Here is a 6,163-nt window from a genome sequence, read left to right on the forward strand (position 1 = left end):
ACCAATTGCTAACATTTATTGAACACCTATTTTGCCACATGCTGTACTACATGTGTTACATATATTAACTCATTTAGTCCTCCCAACCACAGAGGATGGGAACTATTATTATCTCCATTTTACAGATGAGGAAATTGAGGCACAGAAACAATAAGTTACTTGCCCAAGGTTCACAGTTGAAAGGAGGCATAGCTGGGATGCAGACTTGGGTGGCTGAAAAGTTCACACTCTACTCCTACCTATCCCCTCACTTCTCAGAAGTGTGGTCTTCGGACCAGCAGCATCCTCATCATCTGTGAGAGATGGGGTCTGACCCCAGAACTACCAAGCCAGAACCTGCATTTTAACAATGTTTTTCCATGTTATGGAAAAAACCGAACGAACTTTTTGGCCAACCCAGTATATTGGTCATATGGATTTCTTCCCTGGTGAATGGCTTTTTCCTATCTGTTGCCCATTTTTCTATGGGTGGTTTATCTTTTTCTTATTGATTTATGGATTTCTTTATGTTGGATTTGAACCATTTGTTGCATGGATCATACACCTCTCTCCCAGTCTGCAGCTTGTCACTTGCTTAGAGTGATTTCTGCTGGCTCCCTCCACCTTTCTAAATCCATCTTTCTTGCCCAGAACCAGGCAATAATCTCACTTCATGAAGCCTTCTTCGACTCTCCCCCTTACCCTGGATTTACCTTTCCCTATACTCCTTATGGTCTAGGGCCCCATCTTACCCTGGCTGTGGCTAGCGGAGACCCTCTGCACATGAGATCAGTAAACCTCACCTTCAGTCAGGCAAACCTGGGTTTTCATCCTGATTCTGCTAAATTAATACCTACCTAATTTAAGATGGCAAGTCACAGCCTCTCTGTTTCCTCATCTGAAGAATGGGGATAAGAATATTTACCTCAAATAGTTGTGGTTAGAACGAAGCGAGTGCACATATGTGAAAGAGTTCTGTACCCTGGGAGGGTGCAATATTGTTTCTGGATGACTTGGTTTGTTTATAATTACAAAGAGATCTGCTTGAGGGCTGGGACTGCTTCATAGTCCAGTGCCCAGCTCTGGGTTGGACAATGCTAAGTGGGCACCACAACTAGATTGACCCAGGGACCTGAGAGATCAGCTTCCAGACTTGCCTAGAGGTGAGGCCAAGTCCCTGCCTCAACATTTACCACTCCTCCCCTGTGCCTTCCATAACTCTGAGAGCCCTGGCTGGCCACCTCCTCTCTGAGACTGTTTCCTTAATTCTAAAATGGAGATGTTAAACCCCATTCTGCTTTCCTAGAGCGATGCTGTAAGGACCCATTTAAAATGATAGAGTGCTATAAAGGGCTTTGCAAAAGTCATGGGGAATCAATAGACAAACTTCATCATGAAATATCTAAGTAGACACTTTTACAAGATAGCATTATAATATTGCTTAGTGCAGATGATTCAAATTTTATTGATGCTTACAGACTTAAGTGTTATGAAATAATCAGATGTGGGGCTCCAATAATGACTGCATGATGGTATATCCTGAGGTAACATTATCAAGAGCTTTTGTTGAAACCTCTCATTTCTAATCAGTTGCTGATTTCTTTCCATCCAAGCCTTCAATTATTGCTGCAATGTTGCAAAATAATTCAAGTATGAAAAGCATACAAGAAACAGTAAAATGAACCCAAATAATTTAGAATTGAAGAGGCAAACAAAAATATTTTACTCTTAAAACGACAAAGTAAAATTAGACAACCTCTAAACCAGGGGTTCAGTGAAATTGGATGAGAAAAAAATTAAATATTTTCACTAACTTCGTACTGAAATATAGCATTTCCTTCAATTATGAACATAGGCAACAAATGACAGGGCTGTTAGCAGTACTGTGACTTTATCACTAATAGAAATCAGACATGTAGATATCACAGATGTTGCAGAGATTTTAAAACAATAGTTTGAAATTACTTTGAAATTCCAATAGATTTAGAACCACCAGTAGGCCTTATTTTATGTGTTAATAAAGAAGTACATATATACATAATTGCAAAATTTTGAAAATACCTTAATAACTGTATTTTAATACAGTTTCCTTTGCAATCCTTCATACTTAGTTTTATGCATGTGAAAACATTATTCTGAGGAACAGTCCATAGGCTTCACCAGATTATCAAAAGGGTTCATGGCATGAAAGGGTTAAGAACACCTGCTCTAAAGAGATAAGTCATTAACATCACAGGAAGAGAATACTTAATAGTGAAATATGTAAAGCTGGCTTCAACAATTACACATTTCAGAAAAGGTATATAAACTGTACTTCAGAACTTAGTTACAGTATTGCAAGGAGTCAGAAAATCCACACTAATTGTACAATCTAGCTTTCCACAGAAGGCTGCATTTCCCACTATCTCAATCTTTTATCTCTGTCACTGTACATACCTCCACCCCCAGACTCTAGTCTAGAACAAGTAGTCAAGGAAAGAAAGATAAAAAAGGTAGCTCATACTGATGATACTCATATGCAAACATAACCTGCTCAGCAACTGGAAATGTGGTGGGAGGGGCTCAGGAACACCTGGGTTAGTTGAGGCTGGGCTGGCAAACCTAGAATTTGAGGACGGTGATAAGTTGACCAAGTATTGTGGTTTAAAAATTTAGCCCAACGTGAAATCTGGTAAGAAGCTTAGGAATGCATGGGACAGCCTTCCCAGTTTGCTTGGCAATACTCAGATTGTGACTGTGACCCAAAGACTAGGCTTACCATCCAAACAGTAAGGTGGAGGAACAGACAGCCTTATACATAAAAGCTCAAACATATACGTGAAACAAAATGAAATAGGATTACTGGGCATTGAAAACCAAAAACAAAACCCTGGGAAGGGAATGGAATTTCCCATTTCTCTGTGGCTGGATAAGCACAAAATTTAATAGACCCGGGTGGTTACCATAGAGCTAAGACATTGCTGGCCTCTGGACTTGCCCCTCTGGTCTATCGGGCACGCTGTTGCCATGTGCATCATTCTAAAGCATTGCAACTCTTCCTTAAAACCTTTCTATGCTTTCCACCTTGCTCAGGACCAAGTCCAGGTGTAATGAGGTCCTTTATTATGTGATCCGCCGAGCCCTATCTATAGCTATACTTTTGTATGCTCTATGTCTGCCTGCTAAACAATTTGCTGTTCCCCACCCTCTTGCCTCTAGGTCTTTGAGCATACTGTCCCCATTGCCTGGAACACTGCTCCCTGTATTTTGTTTGGCTTTCCTTTAGGTTTAAGCTTGGAGATCACTTCCTCCCAGAAGTTAGGGGTCCCCTCACAGTACTCCATGCTTATCTGGTCACAGCACTTACCACATTAATAATAGTCTGTCTCCGGGCTTCCCTGGTGGCGCAGTGGTTAAGAATCCGCCTGCCAACACAGGGGACATGGGTTCGAGTCCTGGTCCTGGAAGATCCCACATGCCACGGAGCAAATAAGCCCATGCACCACAACTACTGAGCCTGTGCTCTAGAGCCCGTGAGTCACAGCTACTGAAGCCCGCGCACCTAGAGCCCGTGCTCCACAACAAGAGAAGCCACCACAATGAGAAGCCCGCGCACTGCTATGAAGAGTAGCCCCCGCTCGCCTCAACTAGAGAAAGCCCGTGCACAGCAGAAGATCCAATGCAGCCAAAAAAAAAAAATTAAAAAAAAAAAATAATACTAGTCTGTCTCCCTCTTTAAAATCTGAGTGACCAGAGTTGGGCACTGGGTCTTGTTTGTTGTTGCAGTCCCATCTCCCAGCATGGGGCTTGGCACTCAGGCTCTCAAGTGGTTGTTGAATGGTTAAACTGTGGATCTCTAATACGGTATCTTGGCAAAAATCACTACCATGCTGTGGGGACTCAGCTGAGAATGTTATATACACTGCACCAAAGGTTGGGGGATTAGCTTTATCAAAAAAGGTCTAGAACCCTCTGATTCTCCACATGTGGTCCTAAGATACTTAAGAGCCCACAAAAATTATAATAGAACTATTTTATATATTAAAAAAATCATAATGGAAATGGCACATTTATCTAAGATAAAGCCACACAGACTAATAATAAGGGATAAAGTTGTTTGCTTTTGGCTCAGAGTGAAAGTACCAGGTTTCACATGCTAATGAGCAGCTCAAATTGGCTGATAATACATCATAAGAATTTCTGAGATAAGATTGATAGACCAGATAATCTGGTAATTTCTGATTTACAAAAAATATATCATATATAAAAGGTATTCATGAAGTTTTGTGAAAAGATTGGGAATCTTGGGCCTAAATCATTCATTATGGTGATTACTACTGTGTTTGTAATTGCCTGAATCAGTGTATCTCTTACACCAGGGACCTGAACCAAGCAAGAAGGACCTTAGGAGTCTGGGAGGTTTGAACCAGACTCAAGGGTCTTGATAATTTGCCTAGCACCAAGGCAAGCTTCCCAAGAAGATGCTGTGTGGTAGGAAAGGTGATACCTGTCTAATGGAAACAAGTAAAGTTGGGCCCACCCAAAGGGCTAAACTGTTACTTTAGAAGGGGCCAGTTTCCTTGCTTTTGTTGCAATTTTCAAGTCATGTTTTTATGCTGTATACCTTTGGGGGGTGGTGGTGGTGGTAATTTTTCTTTTCTGTTTTAAAAGTAAAACTGTTTTTGAAAACGTCAGTCCGGTTTAATCATGCAAAAATAAAAAGGCAGGACACAAATATTTGAGTGCCTACTAAATAACAGGAAAGATTGGGTATTTCCTCATACAAGGAATTGTCTCTTACAAACAAGAGGGGAAAGTTTGTCTAAACTTGGATCAATGCTTTCAAGAGGAATGAGGGTATCTCAGGGGTATCTCATTCGGGAAGCAAAGAGAAACAAAACCAAGGGAAGGTGGAAGAGCATAGGACAATTATACAGTTGCTCTTTCTTATCGAGATATTCTTTCGTATTGTTTTGTTTTTATAAGGGAGGCCTTTCCTAATAGTGGGATCTCTGACTCCTGTAAATCTGCAGCATTTTGAATATATTCCCCTCAGTTGGCCTCACTGGGTGCACTGCAGTTAAATGTGTGTCTGATTTTTTTTTAAAATAAATTTATTTATGTATTTATTTATTTATTTTGGCTGTGTTGGGTCTTTGTTTCTGTGCGAGGGCTTTCTCTAGTTGCAGCAAGCGGGGGCCACTCTTCATCGCAGTGCGCGGGCCTCTATCGCGGCCTCTCTTGTTGCGGAGCACAGGCTCCAGACGCGCAGGCTCAGTAGTTGTGGCTCACGGGCCCAGCTGTTCCGTGGCATGTGGGATCTTCCCAGACCAGGGCTTGAACCCGTGTCCCCTGCATTGGCAGGCAGATTCTCAACCACTGCGCCACCAGGGAAGCCCCTGTGTGTCTGATTAATGAATATAAGTGTATACCATGGGTGGTAAATAAGACAACTGGGCTTATTTTAAGGTAAATCCAATCCATTTCTCATGTTTTATAACTGTTTTCTCACAAAAAATCAGAAAGAGACAACTGCCTGACATACTTTCTAACCCTCTTCCAAATCTAGACAACCTACTATTTAAAAAAGCAAAACCTGTATTTTGTGACCAAAGCCTTACTTGATTAGTTAATTGTATTTTCTTTTGACTCAGAGAAAGCTAATGACTAGGCTGAAGGCAAGTGTGTGACTCACTCTTTATTCAAACAGCACTACTGCAGTTGCCAGTAATGCCCATGTGAGTGAGGAAAGTATTGGTTAGCAAAGTCATTTAACATTTCACGTCTAATGACACTGAATCACATTAAGACTGTGGTGTACTATGTTACTTGATGTCACTCTTATTTTTGTATCTGTATTATTGATAATAATAATAAAGGAATGATAACAGCTTTTGCAAAGTGAATTCTATACTTAATTGTGCAACACGAGAGTCTAATTCTTACTATCAAAATGAAAAGCTTTCTCTGATAATATCTTTAACTTATATGCTTTCTAACAGAGAAAAATAGTTCTTTGGAAAGATCCATCCAACAAAAAAATCTATAGCCTGTGCAAAATAACATAAAATGCATTTGTGAGAGAATCATTTTTGCTTTAATTTGCTCCCTGATCATCATATAGCAATAAACAGACATAGAACATTTCTTAATTATCTTCTGGGTTGGGTAGGGGTGAAAGGGAAGATCTGGAAAATTAGGAGTA

The sequence above is a fragment of the Balaenoptera acutorostrata genome, chromosome 1 (assembly GCF_949987535.1).
Source record: "Balaenoptera acutorostrata chromosome 1, mBalAcu1.1, whole genome shotgun sequence".
NCBI classification, from domain to species: domain Eukaryota; kingdom Metazoa; phylum Chordata; class Mammalia; order Artiodactyla; family Balaenopteridae; genus Balaenoptera; species Balaenoptera acutorostrata.